Source organism: Dipodomys spectabilis, unplaced genomic scaffold, assembly GCF_019054845.1.
Source record: "Dipodomys spectabilis isolate Male_0828 unplaced genomic scaffold, ASM1905484v1 ptg000154l, whole genome shotgun sequence".
In the NCBI taxonomy this organism is placed as follows: Eukaryota; Metazoa; Chordata; class Mammalia; order Rodentia; family Heteromyidae; genus Dipodomys; species Dipodomys spectabilis.
The window spans coordinates 1,622,492-1,648,399 of NW_024870831.1; positions in this window are offsets into that span (position 1 = coordinate 1,622,492).

Sequence of the window (25,908 nt, forward strand, 5' to 3'; positions counted from 1 at the left end):
TCTAGGAGTTTATTTTGCTCAGCATCATTTTATGTGGTCCTATACACATAGCTATTGAGCCATTCTGCTCATCTGCTAGGACTACCCTAGATATTTCCTGGTTATTACAAATGGGGGAAACCATGGAATCTGTTTCTTTGTGTCTTGCTTATTTTTCTTAGTAGGATCTTTCCAAGTCTTTCCATTTCCTTATGAATTGGAAGCATAGAATTCCTCTGTATATATATAAACCACATTTTGTCAATTCGTTCATCTACTGAGTGGTATATTAGTTTAAATCATGATAGCATGTAAGAATCACTTAAGGCCATTCAAAAATGACAGATGCCAACTCCCCAGATATACTAATATCATGATTTCCAAGTAAGATAGTATTTTATGGTGGTACAAGTGTTGAGATATCTGAATGAGTCTAATATATATCTTGCACTGAATTTGGCAGGAATATATCCAATATCATATAGGATAAAAATGGTAGTGACAGAATATTTCCCTTGAGAAAGATATAGGATGCTGCCATAAGTATGAAGTAGTTCAGATAATTTTGAAGAATTTAGAAATGCAAGCTCAGTTATATCTCTTTAAATAATAATTATGTAAGTGGAAGGGCAAAAGAAAGGTAAGAGAAGAAAATAACTGACAGCAGATAATTGTCCAAAGTTAGAGTATAAAAAGACATAATCTATAACTTCCAAGTTAAAGAGAGACCAATATAATACGTCCCACTTAATTTAGGTATATGCAGAATATTTACTTGGCTTTTTCATACTCTAATGCTCCAAAATAAATGAAGACTTATAAGAAAATTTATGTGATTGCCATTGCTTCAACTTGAACACTAACTATGATCAGCCCTCTTTTTCTCACTTTGCACGTGGAAAATAGTCCCTAAGTTGATGATGTTGTCGCTGATTAGATTCAGAGTTAGGGGCTTCTACTTGTACAATTATCCCAGAATAGTTTAAAGCAGTTTTCTGCCCAAGATATCCAACTACATTGTCTGAACCTGTACTTTGAACACACCCTCACACCTGAGCACATTATTTGAAATTATACTTCAGCTTTTCTTGGCACATTCTACTTCGTTCCTTTGTCTTTTTTGCACATTCCTTTTGAGTTCATAGTTGCTCTATTTCCATTTCATCTGTACAGACTGCTAAGAACGTTGTTCAACTACCACTTCTTATTTGCACACACCCAGTCTATGTATGAAGATACTTTGTCCATGTTAAGCAATAGGGTAATAGTCACTCTCTGAGGAGAAAAGTTCCACAATATAACCCTATGCCCACATTAGAGGATGTAGAATTTAAAGCATTTTGAGACAAACAGTGATATTAGAATTGACAGGTTCCTTAGGGACATTTTCCTTGAGTTCATTAGTTTACCCAGGAGAAATATACATATATCTAAATTTATTTGCAGAATGATATACATCATAGTGAAACAAACATCTTAAAATATAATTAAAATTAAAATTAAAAAAAAAAAACTTCATGAACCCAAGTGCCGCTAACTCACCCTTATATTACGAGATATTCTGGGTGCTGAGATCTTAGAATTGTTTTCGAAACTAGCCCAGACAGAAAAGTACTTGTTAGATTCTTACCTCCAATTAACCACTAAAAACAGGAATTAGCTCTTTTCCTCTAGTTCTGGAGTGCTGTCTTTGAGCATAAAAATGTTTAGGGACAATGTCCAGGCCTTGCAAACAACACCCACAACAACAAATTTTATCACATTAATTTCACAAAAGCATCTTTTAACTGCTGTGAACATTTCTTAGAAACATGAATACATACCCCTGGAAAATGTTAAGTAAAAAAGTATAGAATATTTACGTCTATGTTAAAGACATGACTATTTAGATTGTTTAAGATAGTTAGGTAATGATTAGAAGTTAAGAATAATGATAGGTAGGTCATATATTGGGACGGTTTTTTTTATTCTATTTTATAATAGTAATAAAAGGATATTTATAATGATTCTATAAAATTACTCTTGCTTGGTATTTGAATTATCATAAGTGATAAATATTTTAAATGATTTCCAAAGTAAAGGAGTTTCAATTCTTTTGTAAATTCAAAACAATTAAGAAAAGGATTTCAAGGCTGATTCACTCTAAGTCTCTATTTGTTTTCTTGCTCTAGTTTTCATATGTTAGTAGAAATTAAAATTCCAAAAATTTAATGGATATTGGCAGTCAGGAACATCTTCACATACACTAATATTGGAGTCCCTTAAGTGGAATTGTTTTATTTCATTTGTTACTTTCACAAATAAATCAAGATGATTGTGTATTTTGTTCTTTTCACTGCTTTTGGCTATCTTGAGAATATGTTTTTCCTAACAAAGTAGAGATAAGCAATTCGAATGAACAAGTAACATATGACTTTCATAAAATGCAGATGCATAGATTTGTGTTTTCTGTCATTTGCTAAAAGTTTCTTCCAGAAAAATTTCTCAATTACCTAGAAGTTTTTCCCCTTCCCCTCCACAAATTATACCGACATCAAATACAGTGAAAGCAGGGGTGATACTGTGGGGAAGGGACATACAAAGCAACAAAGAAATAATCTTATAAATGTGTTAGAAACAATCGCATGAAAGAAAAAGAAACATTTGAATATATATCTTAGGGTTCATTTCCCTAAACATCACCTTATCTGACCTTTTCTGCTTGACTCAGACATATACTAGATATTGCAAATAAGGTTAATTATGAGGAAAAATGGGGATACAGGTGAACCCAATGCAACAATGAGATGTACAAGTCATTATGTCGAAAAATGAACTTTACAACAGTCTTGGTGGGGGTAGCTGGGAGGATAGGGTGGGGCGGCGGCGGAGGATGGGAAGGGATGGGAAGGGGTAACAAACGAGGAGGATACAATGCTTGATAAGAAATGTACTCATTATCTTGCCCATTTAATTGTGACCCCTCTGTACAGTATTTTCACATTAAAAAATAAAAATAATAAAAAAATTACTTAGAAGTGATGCATAATTCCTAGGTATTCCAGTTATCACATATACTTTTGGATTGAGTTATCTCTGTATAAACTCAAACGGACAAAATGCCCTCAAAATAAACAGAAATCACATCTTTGTTTTAAATGCAGTAGTTTACAAAGAGTTTTTAGCCAGCACCAAAATCATCTTTTTAGCAATTCTGCATTTTGTGTGAAGAAGTTTTAACAAGTTTTTTTTTTCCTGACATGGAATTCACTTACAATATATTATCTCCTTTTATTGTATACATTTTAGTGCTTTGGAAGTGAATTGTATCTTCATAGGTTTTCAAACCCTAAGTGTCACAAAGTTGCATTTCTTCAAATAGAAATGTTGTAAATTTTAGAACAGACATTAAAATAGATATAAAATTCAGTTACAGGAATTTGTCCAGCATACATCCTCTATAGTGTGTCTTTTCAAAAATTTTTTTGGGGGGATCATTTCTAGGGTCTCACACATACCATTCAATTTCACTGTCAATTAACTATATTCTCTGTCCAAAAAAGTTTTTTACTTCTGTTTAATACATTCATAGAAATGTAATGCCTATATCCTATACAATACTATTTCACCCTTTTAAGACTTGAAAACTTGTTTGCTAAAATGATTGCAGTATTATACAAATCGATCACTCTGAGAAGTATATCGATTTCTCCACAAATGCATTGCTATATTTTGGGTCTTCTTTTTATATTATGGTCATACTAGTGAGTTTTCTTTTTATAATTTCTTAGACACTAAAGAGGAGCTTATTTCATATGTTCTTCATATAGACTATTAATTTACATATGTTTTTTAAAGAAATATCTTATTCAGGAAAAATGTATATTGAATTAGAAGATATAAAATTATTTAAGTTTCAGAATCATTGTAGCATTAACATTGTAGCATTAACAAATATGTGCCCTCTATCTGTTGGATATGGTTTCATTTCTGTTATAGTGTCCCTTGAGTTCTGAAAGGGTATCACGAGATATAATCCACTTCTTGCTTTTCTTTAGCCGCTAATGTTTTCCATGTCAAATTTTTAGAAACGTTTACTGATCAATGTCATGAATTTTTACATTTCTGTTTTATAGGTTTTTACATCTCACATGTAGCTTGATAATCATTCTTTATAAGGCTTGAGGTAGGCCAGGTGCCGGTGGCTCCTGCCTGTATTCCTAGGTACTCAGGAGGCTGAGATCTGAGGATCATGGTTTAAAGCCATCCTGGGCAAGAAACTCCATGAGACTCTTATCTCCAATAAACCACTAGAAAAACGGAAGTTTTTGCATTTGCTCAAGCGGTAGAGTGTTCACCTTGAGCTGAAGAACACATGGACAGCGCCCAAGCCCAGAGTTCAAACCCCATGACCTACATACAAAGAAACAAACAAAGGATTGAGGCAGTAGTCTAAGGTCATTCTTTAAATCTAGAGAGGCAATTGTGCCAACACAACCATTTAATATTCTGTTTTTTATTTCATAATGTCATAGCATCCTTTTCAAAACCTGTGGATCATAAAACTAAGAATTTATTTTTGACAAATCTGTTTCCTTCCTCTATGTGTCTGTTCTTATAGTAGACCTATGTTGTCTTCACTACTAAACATGGCAATACTATTCAAAGCTAGTATGAAGGTTCAAGCTACGCCATTTTACAAGATTGCTCTGACTGACCTGTATTCCTTGAATTTACATACGTGATTATTGAGCAGGTGGACCAATATTCTACAGAGATATGTAAATATTTGATAGTCACTCATATTTCGCACCTTGTGAAAATACAAACTGCTGATATTATATGTAAAAATGTCTTTAGAGACTGCTCAATACAACTAAAATTAATTTAGGAATGAGTTAAGATTTAGATAGCAGTACAGCAAAATAAAGCTGAATGATAACTAATTGAGTTGTACTGAAGAAGACAGTGAGATGTGGAAGAATGGTGGACCACATTGGAGCGGTATGTCATTGGTATTGTTTCAAAAAACGGAAAGACTTCAGAGAAGAGAAGGAGAAAAATAAAGTGTCCTGAATCTAGTCCCTTTTTAATCCACCTGATAGTTTGGACTGAAAGTCAGATAACATGGGAATAATAAAATAGAAAATAAAGCATTGTATAGAGCTGTTACAATGTAAAGAAGTTGTAATAGGAATATAATTAATTTCTAAAGAAATAAGAAAAAGAATAACAGTAACAATTGCTAACGTGGATATATGATGGATGAAATATTATCATATGTAATTTTGAAAAAACATATTAGGAATGAAAATTTAAAAGTCTTCATTAAAAATACAATTTGTATTTTAACTAAATAGTATAGCTCAGTGGTATAACATTGGCCTAACATATGTGAAGCAATTGTGTGATCTCCCAAGCATTACAAAGTACACACAAAGCACAGACACAAATAAACCACATAAACATACACACACACCACATACACACATTTGTTATTATCCTATTAAACATGTTAATGTCTGTATTGTAATTCAGGTAGACGTGCTGATGAAACAAGTAGTATCCTGTAAATTTAAGTAGTTAATGATGCAATCTTTAGACAGGCATATCTCCTTGGTTGCCTATTTGTAACAAGGAAACATTATTGTTCTGTAAATTGCTATTCATCGTATTTCTGTAAAATTCTGTTTAAGTTGGAAAAAACATTGTTTATTCAAAGCTCACATTTGCAATTTTTTGTCAATAACTATTTTATTTTAAGTCTTTTTAATTTGAAATTTGATCATACTTTGAAGCCTTTATAGCTATGTCCAAAGGTGATGGCTTTTCAAGTACTTATTTATCAACTGAGTTAGCTTTGTGGAGCTAATGTATTCAAAGTAAGCCTTGCTTAAGAGCTACTTCTTAAATTTTCCAGCTTAACATTTCCCAAATAAGGTGTTACTGGCACAAATGTCTCCCTGACCCTTTACCCTTGCTCCATGTAGGAACAGACCAACCAGAATATCTTACCCTGACAGCATAGCTTGTCTTACTGTAGCAAAACTAATCTTAGTTACAAGGGATCATAGATAAACAGTTCAGACAGAACTCTTCAGACTAGAAGGTATTTTTTCAAAATATAATTATTTATTATCCCTACCATTTCAAAAGTAGCTAAAGCCAAGAAGGTGAAAAAATTGTTCATACGCATGATTACCTAATGTCCTGGACTGTCTACCATCCAACCAGGCAGGAATTTACACCACTGATTTTCTATCACCAAATATGTTCCATAGCTCCAGGAGAAGTCCATATGTTTCTCCTCGTTATTAGGCCTTAAATTGGTAATGTTTTAATCACAGTGTTTCCTCTTGACTCTAAGCTGTACATCTCCGAATGGTAAAGCTTTAGATGTAATTCTACCAAACACTGAGGTAGAGGTAACGGAATAATATTTTAAAACAGTTGCCTTTGTTACCCTAACCACAAGAGAACAATGCAAAACATATACTTATATTATATTTACTTATATATTTTATATTTATATGTGCTGATTTTATATTTCACGCAGTGAATCTTACAGAAATTAATTGATAATTTGACAAATGAATTGATATTCCAATAAATCCATTGGAATATAAATAATCAGGATTAGAATATATATTAGAATATAAAAAGTATCAATGCAATGTTTTCAGAATAAACTTGTGATACTTTCTAAGTCTTCTTGGTTTCTGAATTCACATGGTAAAACAAAAACAATGTTGTTTTCTTCTAATCTATAAGGAATTTACTCTGCTGCTCTGTTTATTGTTTTAACTCGCTGGTCCCAAACTATTAGTCTCAATATTTCTGAAGCATTCCTACTGATTATACCCAAAATTTGCTGATACGATGTCTAAAATGTATTATTCTTCTACAGGATCCATGGGTCGTAGGATCCCAGGTCCCACTTATCTGCATCATCAGATAACTTGGGCAAGAGTTCTCACCTAGGCCCATGCAACATGCCAGCAGAAAGTAATTGAAGACCCATCTCAATTTCTCTTTTCCTATATTTCAGGGCCCCCAAATCCTTGAAAGGCAGGAATTATCAGTAAGCAGTTGTGAATGCCAGGCATCTTAAAATGCAGGATGATATCACAAAATGTGAAAGTACAGTATTGAAACTTTCAATTTTCAGATGACCATCCCATATGAGTGAAAAATACCACAAATGTCACAAGATTATTTGTAATACCCCTCTCCAAATGATTAATGAATGATTTCAGTCGAGCATCATCAGGCCAAAAAATAGTTCCTGGAACGATAAATCCATAATTATTCTACCAAGACTAGGAATACTTGTCATAGAGGTCAAATATAATTCAGAAAAACATTAATTGAGAAGATCCTCAGTGCTTCAAAACACTGGTACTTCAGTAAAACTTGGTTCTGTAGTATAAAAATGTTTGCTTTCTCAAACAAATGATAACCTACATTTAATCTCCTGAAAGTATATTCTTTTTCAAATAAACTTTTTGAAATCACATTTGCCAAAATAACACTTTAGAAGTAGATAATATTTGGTGACGTTACATGTTTTTCAAGTGTAGGGAGCAAGTTAAAATACAGTTGATTTATTTACTCAGCACTAATGCCAAACATGTTCAACCATTCATTGAAGTGTAGAAATAGTACCTCCCACCATTTGTGTTTTTCAGTAGGTGCCTTCGAAAATTTGTTAAATAGATCAGCCTCCCATATTTCAAACCAAAACATTAGCTAATAAAGTAAAATTCATCACATAAAAGTAAATTTTAAAAAGTCACAAATAGTTGCCTTATCATAAGTTGTTTTATTTTTTTCATATCTGTCTAACATAGTAAGAAATATGCCTTTAATTCTTGAATATGGGTACTTATCAGAGATTTGACAAACATAAAATCTGTCTTCTATTTCTATCATATTCCTCTACAGTAGTAAATTTTAGTTTTTTTCTTTTTCCAAAACTTATAGGTAGTAGAAAATATTATCCCATGTAAAATAAAATAAACACAAACCATAGTACAAATCCAGTTTAAAAACTGGTAGTTAGGAATACATTCTAAGCCATTTTTAAAATTTTTTAAAATTTCTTGTTGACTACAGATTAATCTTCCAAATGGAGGGGAACAAAATCATGTCTAGGTGCTTCATGACTACAGTCTTGCAAATTGTTACTTCAGATGAATGAATTATGGATATATAAGACAGTTTAACAGAATGACTATCAAGAAGTTGAAACCAGAGAGGAATAATATTGAAAGACATAGAATGAATGAAAATGGAACAAGGAGCAATTACAGCTAGAATACTCAATGTTCACATGTGAGAAAGGAAGTGGTTAGTCGGAAATAAATCTTGTAAAGGGGTTGGTTGAGAGTGATAGAAAGAATGACTAATCCCGGAACATTGGACAATTAGATGGACATATTTAATTGTAACACACTTGCACAACCTTTGAAATTCAGTGAAAAAACACAACAAATAAAAAACAAAAACACACAAAAAGCACAACCAAACAGCAATCTCTATAGAGTATGATTATGACCTCTCAAAATTTTAAATAGTTAATGAAGGACAATCTTGGGAAAAGCATACCAAGCTGTTCGAAGTGGGCAGTTTTGGGTAGAAGAGAATTTTTAACAGATTTAAATAGATTATCTAAGATAATAAATCATCTACATCTGCTGCAAATATTTTCTTCTGTGAATTCTCTTGGTCTGAACTGGATACTCCAGTCCTGAGCCACACTTGATAGCTTGTGAAGATAGAATGGAAGAAACAAGATCAAGAACACATTACTCCACTGGAGAGAAACCAGTCCTTGATGTTTTCTCTCATTTCTCTTGACTACTTTTATTCATAATTTTAAGTCAAGTGATTTTGAATTATATTTTTCCTTCTTTGTTCTGGCAAAGTAATTGTTCAGAGTAATTTACTAATTATTATTTGCCATTTTAATCTATCATGCTGTTTACTTGTCCAAGTGAGTCCATTAAACTTCCCCTTTTCATTTGGTTGCCACAGAAACCCAGCATCAACGTTAATGAGGACAATCTCTAATGTAAAACTTTGTCTCCAAAATACCAGTCCAAGAAGCTGTGATCACAAATATTTAGCTATACTTTTTTTTTTTCTTTTACCTTGAAAGTCTTCTTCTGTCTAAAGTGCCCTCAAAAATAAGTACTCCACCATTTTTGGGTTCAATCACTTTTAAACTCAAAGAAATATTTTGCTAACAAGATGCTCAAAGAAACCGAAGAATACTACACTTTTATATTCTCTCTTAAGACTCTCCTTAGATGCCATATCAGGATCAGTGAAGTTATTCTTTGCAAAATTACTTCAATAGATTATCTTTCTCTTGGTCTTGCATTTGCTCAGCAGGATGTATGGAAAAGAATAGAGTTAAATCATCCATACCTTGAATGACGGTGTCTGTTACAAAAGGACAATGCTCCTATGTCCTATTTCTCTGTCCTCCTCTTAGTTCTTGTCTTATTTCCAACTAAGCACAGATTCTTTACTTCAAGTCTAGTGAAGGTGAAGGACTATAAGACCTTCACCATTGCCACATACTCATGGTTTCTCTTTTAAAACTCTTTTATTTGGATGTGGAATTTATTTTTATGTCTTCATTCAATCAGTTCTAAATTGTAGTGAGCTAAAAAGGCTCTATAAAATCACTTTAGGTAGCAAAAATATTACAACAATCTGTATCAAAAAGTTTGGCCTCCCTCCATTGCTGAAGCCAATATGCTTAGATAAGGCTTCTAAGAACGTGTTTTCTTGCCTTTTCAATTTGCTCAATTCTTTTCTGATCCCAAAACTTTTTGGCTTATGTAATAAAAGAAGTCTTCACTATCTCATGTTAATAAGGATATTATATTGTGTGAGCTACTAAGAAATGTCAAATCATTGGTTTCAAGTATCCAATCAGATACTTTGTGGAAAGTATTACAAACAGAAAAGTGTAAACCCAATACCTTCTTTCATTGTTGAGGGCCCAATTTATCTTTTTCAGAGAATTACTGTTTGGTAATTAAAGTCAATTCACAAATTTTGATGTCTTTTTTTTAAGAACTTTTAATTTAAATTCCACTACAACCTCGTTTCACACAGTAAGAGTAGATTTCCTGGGTAAGGACAATTCTCAAGGGAACCTACAGGATTTATAGCAAGGTTTCTGAGGTTTGATTGTTTAGTGTGAAAATGAGCCATCTTCACTCACATTGCTCCCTCTCAGCAAAGTCTCCATGGATTACTTTGCATTAAAGCCTATTTTCCCAAGCAATTTAAAATTTTCATAATAGGCTAAGTTGTCAAAAAATTTGAACAAATTAAAATTTACCTGTCATAATTTTAAAACTCTTTTGAAATTCATTTATTAGAACCGCGAATTCACCAATGCTAACTCCACGTTACCATCAAAAACAGTTAAGATGTTGTTTTCATGATATAGTGTCCATGAAACCATTATTTTCCGATGGCTTTGTTGTGCGTTTATATATAACCATACAAGCTGATTCTGAGCAAAATGAACTCCAAGATATGGAAACAGAGAGTATTATATATGGTTGTTGTTTTTTATGTACTATGTGATTTCTGTTTTCTTTTGGGTGTTCCCCTAAGCTTTATAACCAGCTGTATTTGATTTTGGTAGCCCGTGTATTGTGTATATATTTACCTTAATTATGGAAGGGCAGAGGAACAACAAAATGGTGAGACAAAGGACAAATGCAAACCAATGCAATAGCAATACTCACAAGACAATATGTTGGAAATGTCCATTACAACTTGTGATGGGTATTGGGGTGAAGGAAAATTGTGAAGAAAATGAGGGAGGGGGTAACAAGTTTGAAAAGTTATGTATTCACTACCTTAAAATTACTGTAACCCCACCATATATCACTTTGACAATAAAATTAAATTTAAAAAATAAGCTGCATGAAATAAAATTTCACTGTATTGGTATAGTAAATATTATTCTTTATGTAGTAATTTTTAAAAAATCAATACTGTTTGGCATCTAATTTGAATTAATTATCCCTTTTTAATCAGAGGACCATCAACTTGAATGCTATCTGACTAGAAAATATTTTCACAATATACTTAACAATATATTGAAAAAAGAATAAATATAGTATTTTCTCATACTAAAAGTGAAAACACTTTAATTCTATGGAAACTTATAACTTTTAAAAGTAAATAAGTTGTTAAGAAGATAGAATGTATGTGTTCTTCAACATTCCAATGACTTGTAACTACTCATTTTCAAAATCGGAAGATTCCATACCTGAGAGATTCAAAAGAGTACCGGCTTGCATGGTATGTAATTCTGCAATAGATGCATTTTCAAATGGGTTGTTACAGAATGAGAATCAACAGAAAAATAACCACATTCTGGTAGAGGATAAAACTATGTAGCATCGGTAATAATGAATTCTTCAAGAGTAAGCAATTGTTTATCACAGTAAGCTATTATTTTTATGTCCATCAATAGCAATATTTATGAGTCATCCTAGCCCAGCAGTTTCCAACTTTTAGGGTGCACCTCACCCTTCTCTTCATTCACATCATGAATAGCTTATCTCTATTGTGAAAAATTACAACTCTGCTAATGTGATGCCATACATGATCTGGACAGAAAACCACAATAAACTGGTCCCCCCCCCCATTGGTATTCTTTAGATCAGAACACTTGCAAATATTATTCCTATTTGTACCTTTTAATCTATCATATAAATTCTGGATGCTAAGACCTGAATATTACAGTTCAAAGCCCACCCAGTCATAAAGATTCCCTAGATTTTTATCTCCAATAAACTTCTCAGCAAAAGCCAGATGCAAGTGGCACTGAGGTTGAAGTGGTAGAGCACGAGCCTTCAGCATAAACAGGGTCAGAGAGAGTGTCCAGGCCCAGAGTACAAGCCCTAGGACAAACCAATAAAACAAAAACAAAAACAAACACCAAACCTAAAATTTTCTCAGTGTATACAGTAGCAAATAATTAAGGAAATTGATTCCTGTGTTACGTACAGGTAGAAGAAAGAAGATTGTCACACGATTATTTTCTTCATTCTATGTTATAACAAAGACTCCAAAAATTGCTCTTATTCTAAATTTATAAATTAATATCATCAATTTTTGGCAACTCTGTCTACAACATTCACATTATCATTTTATACATGAATTGTTGGAATTATCTATTAACTAAGTTCTAATTATAACTCTCTTGAAAGAATATTCTAGGCAAATAGAATGCAAAATCATTTGTGAATTTGTCAATTAACCCTCTACATAAAAATAATTTTGTAGAATCCTATAGAATATAAAATTACAAACAAAACCAAAATATTTATTTAAATCTAAATTCTAATTTAGCAAGATCTTCAAAATCCTACATTAGGCCAACTTTGCTATTTTTCCAGGCTTAATCTTTTGTAACCCTTCATCATTTCTTTGGGATACAACAAAATGATGATAACTTACTTTTTCAAATTTTGGATGGGAATCATGAGTCATTTTGCATCTAGGAATGTTCTGTAATGAAGAGCGAATTTAAAACAGAAGTGCGGATTAAGTATGTGTTGCATTTGAACAGGAAATTTGACTTCTCAAAACATAATGACAAAATTAGTCCTAACGTCCAACTGTGTATTCCTTTCTTTTTTGTTTTGTTTTATTAAGACAAAATTATACTACATGGTCCAGGGAACGTATCACTATATAATTCCATTCTCTAATCTCCTGTCTTAATCTCAGTACTAGAATTCTAGGCTTGTATCACATTGCCCTGCCATAGATTCTTGGTTTATTTAATCTAGATATAGACTACCAATTCTGAACTTCTCCAGGGATATTATACACCATAGTGACTGCTCAGAATGTTTATCTACTATCTTCAAAGATGTTCTAACATTTGACACAGGACATGAATATTTTCATATGCACCTGCAGGATCTCTGATTCATTTCTCCATGGATCCGATCCCTTTAATAATGATTATTGACTCTCTTACTATCTCTGATCCCTACCAATGAAATATTTTCAAACTTATTTGAAGGAAATTCATTTGAGGGACTTTCTATTATTAAAAATTATCACTTGATTCTAGTCTTATTCAAGACACATATTTATTGTTTTCTAAGTCTTCTACACATTCTGAGAGTTGTTTCATTTGTGTATTTGTGTGTGCACATATAAGTGCCTCTGTGTGTATGTGTATGTTTGTATGTATCTATGCAAAAGCCTCAAGCTCTTATTCAGCAATCTTTCTCATGACTGGTATTCCATCACCTGAGCCATTATTCCAATCCAGCTTTTGATTGCTTAATTTTATATACTGTTGCAAAGAGTGTTCTGCCCAGGTTGGATGAAAACTGAACTTCCAAGACTCCTTTACATTCTTAGGTTTTATTTCTCCAGAAGTATCAACTTTTAAAATACAAAGATTTTTTTGAGGGCAATGTCTAAGCTATAGCCCAGATTTTTAACTGGGCTCTGTTCCTCAGCTCTTCAGCTCAAGGCTAGCACTCTACCACTTGAGTCACAGCGCCACGGCTTTTTTCATTTTTGCTTAAGTGGTGCTGAGGAATCGAACTCAGGGCCTCATGCATGCGAGGCAAGAGCTCTACCACTGAGCCACCTTCCCAGCCCCTAACACAAGAATTCTTATAAAGATAGATGAACACACACATTACATATCTTGAGTGCACACTATTAGGAATGTGATCGTAAGCTTGGTCATGGTGAGATATGAGGATTGAGGTTCAAAGCCAGCCCAGGTAGGAAAGTCCCAGAGACTCTTTTCTCCAATTAACTAAAAGTAAACTGGAAATGGCACTGTGGATCAAGTGGGAGAGTATTAGCCTTGAGCTGAATAGAAGAGAAACAACTCGCAGGTCCACAGTTCAAGTGCCAAGACCACCGCCAACAAATATATATATATATATATATATATATATATATATATATATATACATATATACATATGTGTGTGTATGTGTGTGTATGTAAAGAAGAAAAAGAAATGTGATCTTAGTCACAAGTTCATTGCTAGCATAATCCCTGCTCTCACAAGATGTGCATTTTTTCCAGTTAATTCCATGCTCTTATATCTGACTTGCATTGAAAACAGAATGATTCTTCCATTCTACATTCTACAAAGTTGCATGATTAGCAAGCATGATTTAGAATGAATGTGGCTTCATACTTCATGTTCCACATAGGAGTCTTGCTTTCTGTATATGACTCTCATAAATCTACATTCTGGACTTGGCTTTATTGTTTCAATGTTGCCTTATTTGTAGTCTTCTATATTGTATTGAACCCTTATACTTAAACACAGAACTTCTCTTTCTCCTATTATTGCTATTGTTTGCCTTACTGTTAGCTCATGTACACTTGGGAAATAATGAATAGCACATACACTCACAAAAAGAATATTCTGAGAACCTTCTTCCTATTTAAAATTTGCCTCAATTTACAGAGAACTTACAAAGTCTGAACTCAATGTACTCATGTATAATGTATTTATAAACAATAAAAATTTCATATTTTCCCTTTACTAAGTTGTCACTATAATACGTGTTATGTCAGGTACAAAGGTGTCTTAGTGTTATTTCAGTGAAGCCAGAAAACATTCATTATACTTCAATAGCATCCATCGATTGTTACTGGAAGTAACTGTTACTGGATGTGGAAACTGACCCCAGGAGTGGAATGGAACATAGAGGAATAACAAAGTTCAAGTTACCTTGAGCTTTCCTTTTTACTGTAAAAGAAAAGTATCCCAAGGCTTGAAGGAAACTCTGTCCCTGGCTTTTTCTAGTGTGTTCTTTACTTATATAAAATTTTTCTGTAAACTTCTTGTTGAGAGTGTTACAAAAAGAAATAATGTACCATTTGAAGGTCAGCATAGAACAAAAGGAAATAACGTTATTTTAAAAGTGTTCTCCTGAAAAGGAACAAAGACATGGAGGTTTTAATGTGTCTTGTGAATGGATATTTCAACCCTGAGATGATTTTCATGATGCAGGAATCAGTTATCAGTTCCTTTGGTCTGGTCCTGAGTTCTCCAGAGCAATAAGGATTCCAAAAAAGCAGGATCCAGTGAGTATGATCAGCAAAAGCAGCATCTTCTCTGACCAGTACTCCTTTAGGCGGGTCCCAAAGAAATATCTGGGATTTTTGTTTGCTTATTTGTTCAGTTTTTGCTAGTTCTGGGGCTTAAGCCCAGAGGCTGGATCCTGTCCCTGAACAGTTGTCTTTCCTGCCCACTTGTCCCCAAATCTAGTACTCTACTGTTTGAGCCAAAATTCCACTTCTGGTTTTTTGGTGTTCAATTTGTGATAAGAGTTTGACAGACTCTCCTGCCTGGTTTGGCTTTGAATTAAGATAATAAGAAAGCTAAGTGACATCAACTGTATACACTTCTCTTTTGAAACAAGAAATAATAGATGAAGTTTATTGTAAAGCTAATATGTGACAATTTTTAAAGGAAGAGAATATGTCTAGCAAAGAAGCCATAACTTAAATAATTCAGCAAAAGTAGGTGCACTGAACCATTTTGAAATTATTTTTTTCTGCTTGGGAAGATTATTGATCTTGTCTTTCCTTTTGGAGAAACTTAAGGTAATATTTGCACTTTTTGTTGGTTGGGAGCTAGAACTCTGATCCTGGGGGCACTCTCTCAGCTCTTTAGCTCAAGTTGAGCGCTCTACCGCTTAAGCTACAGCACCACTTCCGGATTTCTGGTGGTTAATTGAAGATAATGGTCTCATGGACATTCCTGACCAGGCTGGCTTTGAACCACAATCCTCTGGTCTCCTGAATAGCTAGGATTAGAGGCCTGAACCACCAGCGCCCAGCTCATATTTGCATTTATGTGCACTGAATGACACTATGTAGACAAATAATGGAAATTTGGATCAAATGATGGCATTACAGCTTTTCAGAAAATTTGAGGTAACACTAAATATATCCTCCTTTTCCATGTTTTTTTGCATTAATGACTGATGAGCTATGGGACTCTTAATTTAGCATTCTCTGTCATCTGTGTAGATGAATTTAGTATCAGGAAATGTTCATAAAGAAGTATAGAAAGACAGATTTTTAGAAAGCAAAAAAGATAAGGTAAGAAAAAACAGCACAGAAGATACATTTATTAAGAAGTAACATAAGAGATTTAGAATGCTAAAGGTAATGAGGAATAAGCCTAGTTGATAACTATTTGTTCAATAAGCAAAAATGGTTCTCTAAAACAGTTTCTGGTATACCTTAGTTACTGTCATTTATTCATTAACTCTGGAGTTATTCTTTCTCTTCTGTCACAACTGTTAATTTGCCTCTGCCATTTTGGTGCCATGAATGACCAAAAATATTTCCAAATTTCACTTAGACTACCCTTCTCATTGTGATTAGCAGTGACCATTCAAAAACCTGGAATCTTTGAATTTCCAGAATTAATCTTCACCTGACATCTAAGCAGATTCAAGCCATTAACTGCTTTGACCTAATGAACAAAACTTTTTTTCAACACAATATCCTAATATAAGTAAAGTTCATGAATTAGGGACTATTGTCAGATGTCAGTATGGCAGGAGCAATTATATATTCAAAGTAAGGTTCGTTATTTGGCATTTACTAACTAAATGTTTTTTGGTTTTGTTTTGGTTTGGGATTTTTTTTTTGCTTTTTTGCTCAAGGCTATCAATGTAACACTTGAGGCACAGCACCACTTCCAGTGTTTTTCTGTTTATGTGGTACTGAGGAATTGAACTCAGGGTTTCATGCATGCTAGGCAATCACCATATCATGAAGCCACATTCCCAGATCCCTAAATGACTTCTTAAGTTGACATTACATTTTCATTCAGTATCTATGTACCATAATATTGGCCAGGTGCTAGAAAATAATTTAAAAAAGAATACAATAAGTCCAGTAAGTCTAGGTGGACAATGAATAACCTTCACAGTCTTGCAAGGGCACAGAGGGCTTACCTCATGGGAATCTATCAACATGCTGAATGAGACAGCTACTGACCAACAGCCCACCTCCAGAAAGAGTGGGCCATCTTGGGTTCCAGCCACCTGGGGATGTTGGGCCACCTCCTACAGCAGCCATTCTACCAGTTCCTGAGAGATAGAGAGAGAGAGAGAGAGAGAGAGAGAGAGAGAGAGAGAGAGAGAGAGAGAGAGAGAGAGAGAGAAATCAGAATTACACTTAAATCAGGTGCCATTGTCATAAAACTATAATCCTAACTACACAGGAGGGTGAGATATGAGGAACATGGTTCATAGACACCCAGGCAGGAACGTCTGTGAGAATCTTATCTCCAAGGAACCACCAGAAAACTGGAAGTGGCACTGTGAGCTCAAGTGATAGAGCATTAGCCTTGAGGTAAGGAGCTCCGGAACAGTGCCCAATCTTAGAGTTCAAGACCCACGACTTCCCACCACAAGAAGTGGACTGAATAGCACCCATTGTCCTAGTGAGCATGTTAAAGAAGTCAGGCCGAGCTTCCTGTGAACTTGAGGTCATAAGTAGGTCACCTGGCTTCTCTGTGCCTCGGTTCCCCAGCTGCAAAACTGAACAAAGTGAAGGATCCCCTTCCTCATGGGGATAGGGTAATAATGAAAGAGAGCCATGCTTTGGTTCATAAACCCAGACCTGTTGCACTATTAATAACAGGCCCCACCTGAACACTTTCTGGTATCTTCCTGTCATATGCTCACAGAATTGCCAAAACCTTATCTGAAGGTTGCTCCCTTTCTGCCTAGCTGTTCTCCAGAGATCTGTCTGTATAAATCCCTTGTTTCCTCACAACTTTCCTGTGAGGAGACTGAGGTCCAATGGTTGAGGCCCTACAAAGAGCTTCAAGTGTGGTCAAGAATCTGATGCTGTGGACTGAGTTTGGGATAATCCATCTAAACAGATGACTGAGCATGACACCACATGTCTACCATCCCAACTACAGAGGACCAGGCCTGGTGGAGCATATCTTTCACAGGAGGACCGCGATCCAGCCCAGCCTGAAAATATATTTAGTTTCTATCTCAGAAATGTTCAAGACAGAAAGGTTGCTCATCAGCGCCGGGAAGAGGAAACAAGAAAGGGTGTCATTGTGCCCCAGAGGGGTGTGTGACCCAGGGTAGGTTGGTGTTGGGGCGGCCACTCACCTTTGCTGCTGGGAGAAGCTGTTGGCAGCTGCTCCAATTGGGGCAGCAGCGATGGTGGCAGCAACGCGGTCACATAGGCCCAGAGCAGAAGACTAGGGGCAGGGACCAAGTCCGGGATTTAGGCCTGCTGGCAGCATGCCATTGCCTGAGGTTTGAAACCTGGAACCTTGTGAAGGGAGGGAAGGGGCCAGATGGGGGTGGGAGCATCAATTTTCTATTATCCTCCAAAGTCACCTCGAGTCTCTTCCTCACCACTCAGCCAGGGCAACTTTCCTCAACTGCTGGTAATGGTGTAAACTAACAGAGGGAATCCCAGTGCTATCTGGCAGCATGGAATGTGGGCATGGCCACCATTCTTGTATCCCATTGGTCAGAAAGAAGAACGAAAAATGGGGATGTGGCCAGAATCCTGTGAAGCATGCAGCATGGGCGGAGTCAAGAACACAGAGGTTTTCCCCGCCCTTTTCCCAGGGAATTCTGTCCAATTCAGTTGGGGACAAGAGGGTGACCTGCTTTAGCTGGATAACTACAGAGATTGTTGTGTATTTCTGTTTGCTACCAGTTCCAGACCTTGAACTCAGGGTCTGAGCACAGTCCATGAGCTGCTTTTGCTCAAGGCTCGTCCTCTACACGAGAGCCACAAGGCTTCTGGCTTTGTTGGCACTGAAGTTGGACAGGGGTCTCAAGGATTTTCCTACTTAGGGTGACTTTGACCATGATCCTCCTATCACAGCCTTGTAAGTATCAAGGACGACTGCTGAGAGCCACTGGTCTCTGCCTAATCACTGGTCTTGTTTATGTTCTTGGACAGATTGGTGAGTTCCCTATCCTCAGATTGAAGTGGTGGGAGCTTGAGCCCACAATTCGAATCCTGGTCCTGCCAACTTCAAATGGTAGGAGATCCTAAGAAACTTGTTCTTATCCATATGATTACCAATGGAATGTGATGTAAGTCATGATTGAATGAATAGTTCTTGAAACATTCTAGGATAAAATTATACACAATTATATTACACAACACTGATCGATTTTAGTTAATATTTTATTAAGCATTTAAAAAATCACATTCATTAAATGGAAGCATAATGAAATACCTAAGAATTGGGCCTCACATACTCTAAAGGTGACATTTTTTTTTCTACCAGGACTGGGATTGGAACTCATAGTCTGGGTAACTCTGTTGCACTGTGTAGGAAGGGGAAACTTGCCTTCTTGAAGTCAAGAAATTCAAGTCTGTTCCTTAGGCCTGAAATCGATCCCCAACACTAGAAAACACCCTATTCATGTACAATTTACATATATGTTTTATAGTTATATACATATGTTGACTCCATATTGTGTTCAGTGTAGTTATTTTATTTTTTGTTTTATTCATGTATTGACCATTTATTTTATTGACTATTATAGCACATAGAACATTGACTACATAGGATACAGGTCTATATATGTATTCCATGACATATCTGACACCCAGAAGATTCACAGTAAAGGAAAACATGTGTCACCATCAGCTTCTTAATCCATGATTCATTTTTGGGAGCGCTGGCATCTGAACTCATGGCCTACAAGGACATGTTCATGAATGGGTGAGCGTAAACACACCATCCTGGGGCAAATTGAGCTGACAGGTTGTTCCCAGGACCTTAGAAAGGGCCCCAGGGGTTAACCAAATAAAAACAGATTGACATGCAGATTGCAGTATGCTAATAAATATATATCTTTATAGAGTGCCAGAGATGTCTATACATTATTCATTTATATAGACTATATTCCTACCAATTCCTGGGTATTTATTATGCGTCCATGTTATTAATGTTACTGTTTTCATCCTTGAAATATTAATGAAAGCACTGGTGTCCTGAAATTCTTGTGTTCCTGTAAGTAATTCTTTTAATGCTTCATAAATATTAAATAAAATCAACCAGCCTTCTGAAATGATGCTGTTTAATTTTATGGGATCATCATTCATGATCAACTCATTCAACTGAGACATTGACAAAATTCCAGTGTTATTCCTTTGGATGGGAACCAGTTTCTTAGTACCTCTTACCATTGGTTGGTGTTGGGAAGGGGATTTGAAATGAGGGCCTTTGTTGCCAGGTGGGCCTATGGGTTTCCTGATATTCTGCCAGCCTTCAGCAATGCAACGTAAAGTAACCATTGCAACAGTGTCATTCAGACCCAGAAGGGTCACTGTGCAAAGGAAAAAAACATAAAAGGCCACATTTTTTCTGTGCATTATTTTCCCTGCAACACCTGGGGGTCAAGGACCCCAGAAACAACTGCATGTCCAGTGGCTGCACTCCATCCTAGGGTGATCGAAGCTGGAGCGGACTTGCCAAGACCTGGGTTCAAGCCCCGTGCTGAGAAAAAAAATTAGCTCCCTGGCTTGCGATTCACACAGTTTATTCTTACCGGCTTTGGATTTCAACTCAGGATCTGGGTAAATCTGCAACAATATGGATAAAGGGGAAGATCACCTTACATGAAGATTAAAAAGTCAGGACTGTTCACTACTGAATTCAAGACCCAGCCCTGGAAAACATTCTATTTATATATATTGTAAACATAGGATTTATATTTACCTATAGATGTTCAGTCCATACACGTTTGATGTGATTGTTACTTGTTCTTTTGTTTTATTCATTTATTTACCATTGATTTTACAATAATGAAACCCATTCTGTTTATTACATTGATGACAACATATCACAGAACATCTAGATTTGTAGACATGTTCTCCATCATGCCTGACCCCCAGGATTCTCAGAGAAAAGGAAAAAAAGTTTCACACTCTCCTTACTCCACGATCCACTTGTTGGTAGTGCTGGGATCTGAACTCAGGGTAGAGCAAAACCAAATGGCCAATCAGTCAAGGTGATCATACGAATCTGTGAGCAACTAAGGAGTGTGGCCATTCCCATAATCTGACATTGATCCCTAGGGTGGTCCACTATAGTAATAAATTCATAATTTAAACATAGGATATATATTGACATACATGTGTGGCCAGCATCTTGTGTTCAGTGCAATTATTCTCCTTATTTTGTCTCTAATTCATGGAGGTATTGTGTATTTTAATAAATATGGTGACAGGTATAACTGTGCTGACATGGATGACAACCTGTTCCGATAGTTACAGGGTTGTCTATGCATTCTCCATCATATTTGAGACCCAGGACTTTCACAGGAGAGCATAAAAGGCACAACGACTGGCTTCTGACATCAGGATGAAACTTTTGTCAGTGCTGGGATTTGATCTCGGGTCTGGGTAACTCTGTTGCACTGTGGGGGAAGGGGAATCTCACCATCTTTGAAGACTAGAATGTCAGGCCTGGTGCAGGGCCTGATTTGAAGCCCCAGCACTGAACAAAATAGCAAGCCCACCTTTTTAAACATAGGATTTCTCTTTACCTACAAGTGTGGTATGCATCTTGCATTCAGTGTAGTTATTCATTCTATTTTGTCTTATTCATGGATGTATTGTGTATTTTATTGCATAAGTCACATGGATGACAACCTATTCCCATGGCTAAGAGTTGCCTATATAGCATTCTCCATCCTCAATGAGACCCAGGACATTCACAGGACAGGAGAACATGTGCCATGATAGGCTTCTCACATCAGAATGAATCTTTTGGTAGTGCAGGAATTTGAACTTAAAGCCTAGCAGGCCCAATTGGTGAATAGGTCATGGTGAGCACACCAGGCTATGAGCCACTAAGGAACTAGGCCATTCCTGGGACCTGAGATGGAGCCCTGGTGGGAGCCAATATAGTCACAAATTAATAATTAAACAGTGGATATATATTTCCAAACATGGGTGGGAGGTATCTTGCGTTTGGTATAGTCATTCTATTTGTTTTGTGTCTTATTCATTGATGTATTGTGTATTTCCTTGAGTATAGGATGACAGATATAACTGTGGTGAACTGGATCACAACCTATTCCTATGAGTATAGAGTTGCGTATACATTCTCTTTCCTAGCTGTGACCCAGAACTTTCACAGTACAGGAAAACAGGTGCAATGACTGGCTTCTCACATCACAGTGAATTTTTGGCAGTGCTGGGATTCCAACTTTGGGCCAAGGAGGTCCAACTGCCCAATGGGTCCACGTGATCACACCAGACTGTGAGCCACTAAGGAGCTGGGCCATTCCCAGCAACTGAGATCGAGCCCCAGGGAGGCCAAAATAGTCCTCAATGATCATTGAAACATGGGATATATATTTACATCTGTGTGTGGACTGCATCGTGCATTGAGTGTAGTTATTCTCTTTATTTTGTATGCTATTCATGGGTGTATTGTGTATTTTCTTGAGTATATGATGACAGGTATAACCGGGCTGACATGGATAGCAACTTATTCCCATGGCCACGAGGTGGCCCATGCATTCTCCATTCTAGCTGAGATCCAGGACTTGCACAGGAAAGAAAACGGGTGCAACGATTGACTTCTGACATCAAGATGAATATTTTGGCAGGGCGGGAAATCTGAACTCGGGACCTAGAAGGACCAAATGGCGAATGGGTCAACATGAGCACACAAGACTTTGGGACCTGCCATTGAGTCCCCCTCCCCCGAGGGTAGAGTGGGGAGCACAACAGTCGTCCATTCATAAGCTGAAGGCAGTATGCAAATAAGTACACATTTGATTAGGATAGGGGAGATGGTAACCTGTGGTGGAATCCAATCGGTGTGACTAACGATTCTTGGATCTTTGCTGATGTCTCCATTTCATGACTGTGATGATTATTGTCATGGTTCATCAACTTCTTTACAAATAATCGATACCCCAGGAGTCTTACCTATCATTTCCTACTTGTATCATGCATCATCAAGGATGAGATCGATCACATTCCATGACTCTTCCCAGGTCCAGAAATGAGTGTCTCAGGATCTCCCGCCATTCCCTCTTCATAGGGGGGCTGAATTCAAGCCTCAGGGCTGGAAAGATACTCCTTACATACTTTTTTTGTGGTCCACTCGTGGGCCTGAATGCTGGGCCCTGGCGCAGTCCCTCAGCTCTTCACCATAAGGCTAGCGCTCTACCTCTTGAGCCACAGCTCCACTGCTGGCTTTTTGTTCTGCTTATGTGGTGCTGAGGAATCAAGCCCAGGTCCTCATGCATGTAAGGCAAGAGCTCTACCACTGAGCCAGCTTCCCAGCCCTCCTTATATATAATTTAAGGATAGGATTTATACTTTTGTACAGATCTTCAGTCCATATTGTGTTTGGTGTGGTTATTTATTATATTTCTTGGCTCATTCATTTATTTAGAATTTATTTTATTGACTCTGATGACATCTATACCATTTATTATATTGTTTACATCCTATCACATAACATCTAGATTTTAGATGTGTTCCCCATCATTCCTAGCGTTGCCAGGATGTGAACTTAGTGCCTAGCACTAACTTGGGTGATTGGGCGTTTGAGCATGGCAGCTTCTAGCCAATGAAGATGTCAGGTGGTTCCCAGGTTCTGAGATCGACCCCCAGGTTTGGCCAAAACAGCGATACATGGATAGGCAGACGGAGGTACACAAATAAATATATATATTGGTAAAGAGTTCCATAGCCATCTATCTATGATAGAAGGACACTTTCTATGTTCTTACCAACTCTTAGGTATTTATTATACCGCCATTGAAGGAATATCATTCTTTTTTTATTTAATTTAATTGTGAAAATACTGTACAGAGGGGATATAATTACATGGGCAAGATAGTGAGTACATTTCTTATCAAGCATTGTAGCCTCCCCTTTTGTTTACCCTTCCCATACCTTCCCATGCTTCCCTCCCCCCAATGCTCCCCCCCAAGTTGTAAAGCTCGTTTTTGACATGAAAACTTGTATTTCTCATTGTTTCAACAGGTCCACCTGTATCCTTATTTAAACGACTTGTTTTTCCCCTTCCCCTCCACAAATTATACCAACATCAAATACAGTGAAAGCAGGGATTTTACTGTGGGGGAGGGACATACAAAGCAACAAAGAAATAATTTTATAATTGCGTTAGAAACAAATGCATGAAAGAAAAAAACATTTAAAATACATATCTTAGGGTTCATTTTCCTAACATCACCTCATCTGACCTTTTCTGCTTGACTCATACATATACTAGATATTGCAAATAAGGGAAATCATGGGACTTATGTTTCCTTGGGCTTGGCTTACTTCACTTAATATAATTTTTTCCAAGTCTTTCCATTCCCTAACAAATGGGGGCAATGTCATTCTTTCTGATGGAGGCATAGAATTCCATTGTGTATATATACCACTTTTTCTTCATCCATTCATCTACTGAGGGGCATCTGGGTTGGTCCCAGATCTTAGCTATGGTAAATAATGCTGCAATAAACATAGTTGTGCTGGTAGCTTTAGTGTGGTCTTGTTTGTAAACATTTCGGTAAATGCCCAAAAGTGGGACTGCTGGGTCATAGGGGAGCTCTATGTGGAGTCTTTTGAGGAACCCCCATACTACCTTCCAGAGTGGTTGGACAAGTTTACACTCCCACCAACAATGAAGTAAGGTTTCCTTCTGTCCACATCCCCTCCAGCATCTGTTGTTATTAGAGTTCTTGATTTTTGCCATTCTAACTGGGGTGAGGTGGTATCTCAATGTTGTTTTGATTTGCATTTCTTTTATGCCTAGGGAGGTTGAGCATTTCTTCATGTGTTTATTGTCCATCCTTCTTTCTTCTTAAGAGAAGAAAGAAATAACATATCATATATGTATGTTAATTTCATATTATGGATTTTATTATTGATTTTGTGTGTTATTTTTGATTCATTTATTGATTATTGTATTATTATACACAAAATATTATATTTTGCACATCTATTATAAAATTATACCTAATAATTTAGGACATTGGCTCATTTTTCATTATATTAAGTGTTGAAACATGATATATAATTAAATGGAAACACTTGTCACAGTCTTCACAGGTTTAGAGTTTCTCTCAAGTATGAGCTTTGAGTTCAAGCACCAAGAATGGCAAAAAAAATTGAGCCTGGTGAGACATATTCTTCTGGGACTCAGAGGCAGGCAGAAGTTATAGATAAGGGGCAGGTGCTGGTGGCTCACCCCTGTAAGCTACTCAGTAGGAAGAGATCTCAGGATCCCAATTGCAAGCAGGAAAGTCAATTTAAGACACTTTTCTCCAATTAAACACACAAAAAGCCAGAAGTAGAGCTGTTGTTCAAGTAGTAGAGTGCTAGCCTGGAGCACAAAACCTCAGGAATAGGATAGCATCCAGGCCCTGAATTCAAACCCCAGGATTGGCACACACACACACACACACACACACACACACACACACACACTCACACACACACACACACACACACACACACACACAAACACACCAATATAGAACATTTGCCAGTCAGCCTGCACAAATTCCATCTCTAGCAACTCAATATTAAAAAAAAAAAAAAAAGAGAAGGGAAGGAAAGACTTGCTCCAGGAAGTGTTATAGCCAGTGCCAAAATCCCATAGTAGTTCTAATATGTGGGTACAAGACAGAGTGCCTCAGGCAGAAGGTATAACATGGGCAAAGGTTCTCTGGTGTGCTGTAGAGCAGGTGGTGTGAGTGATATGAAGGTGCTTTGGCTTCAGAAAAGGCAGGCAGGAAATTCAAAGCTGGGTCAACATTGACCTGAGACACAGGGAAGAGGGTGAGGTCCCAGAATGGCGCCCAGGGGGAAGATTAGCTGGGCTTTTCACTAGGAACCCAAAGCCATTTCCTG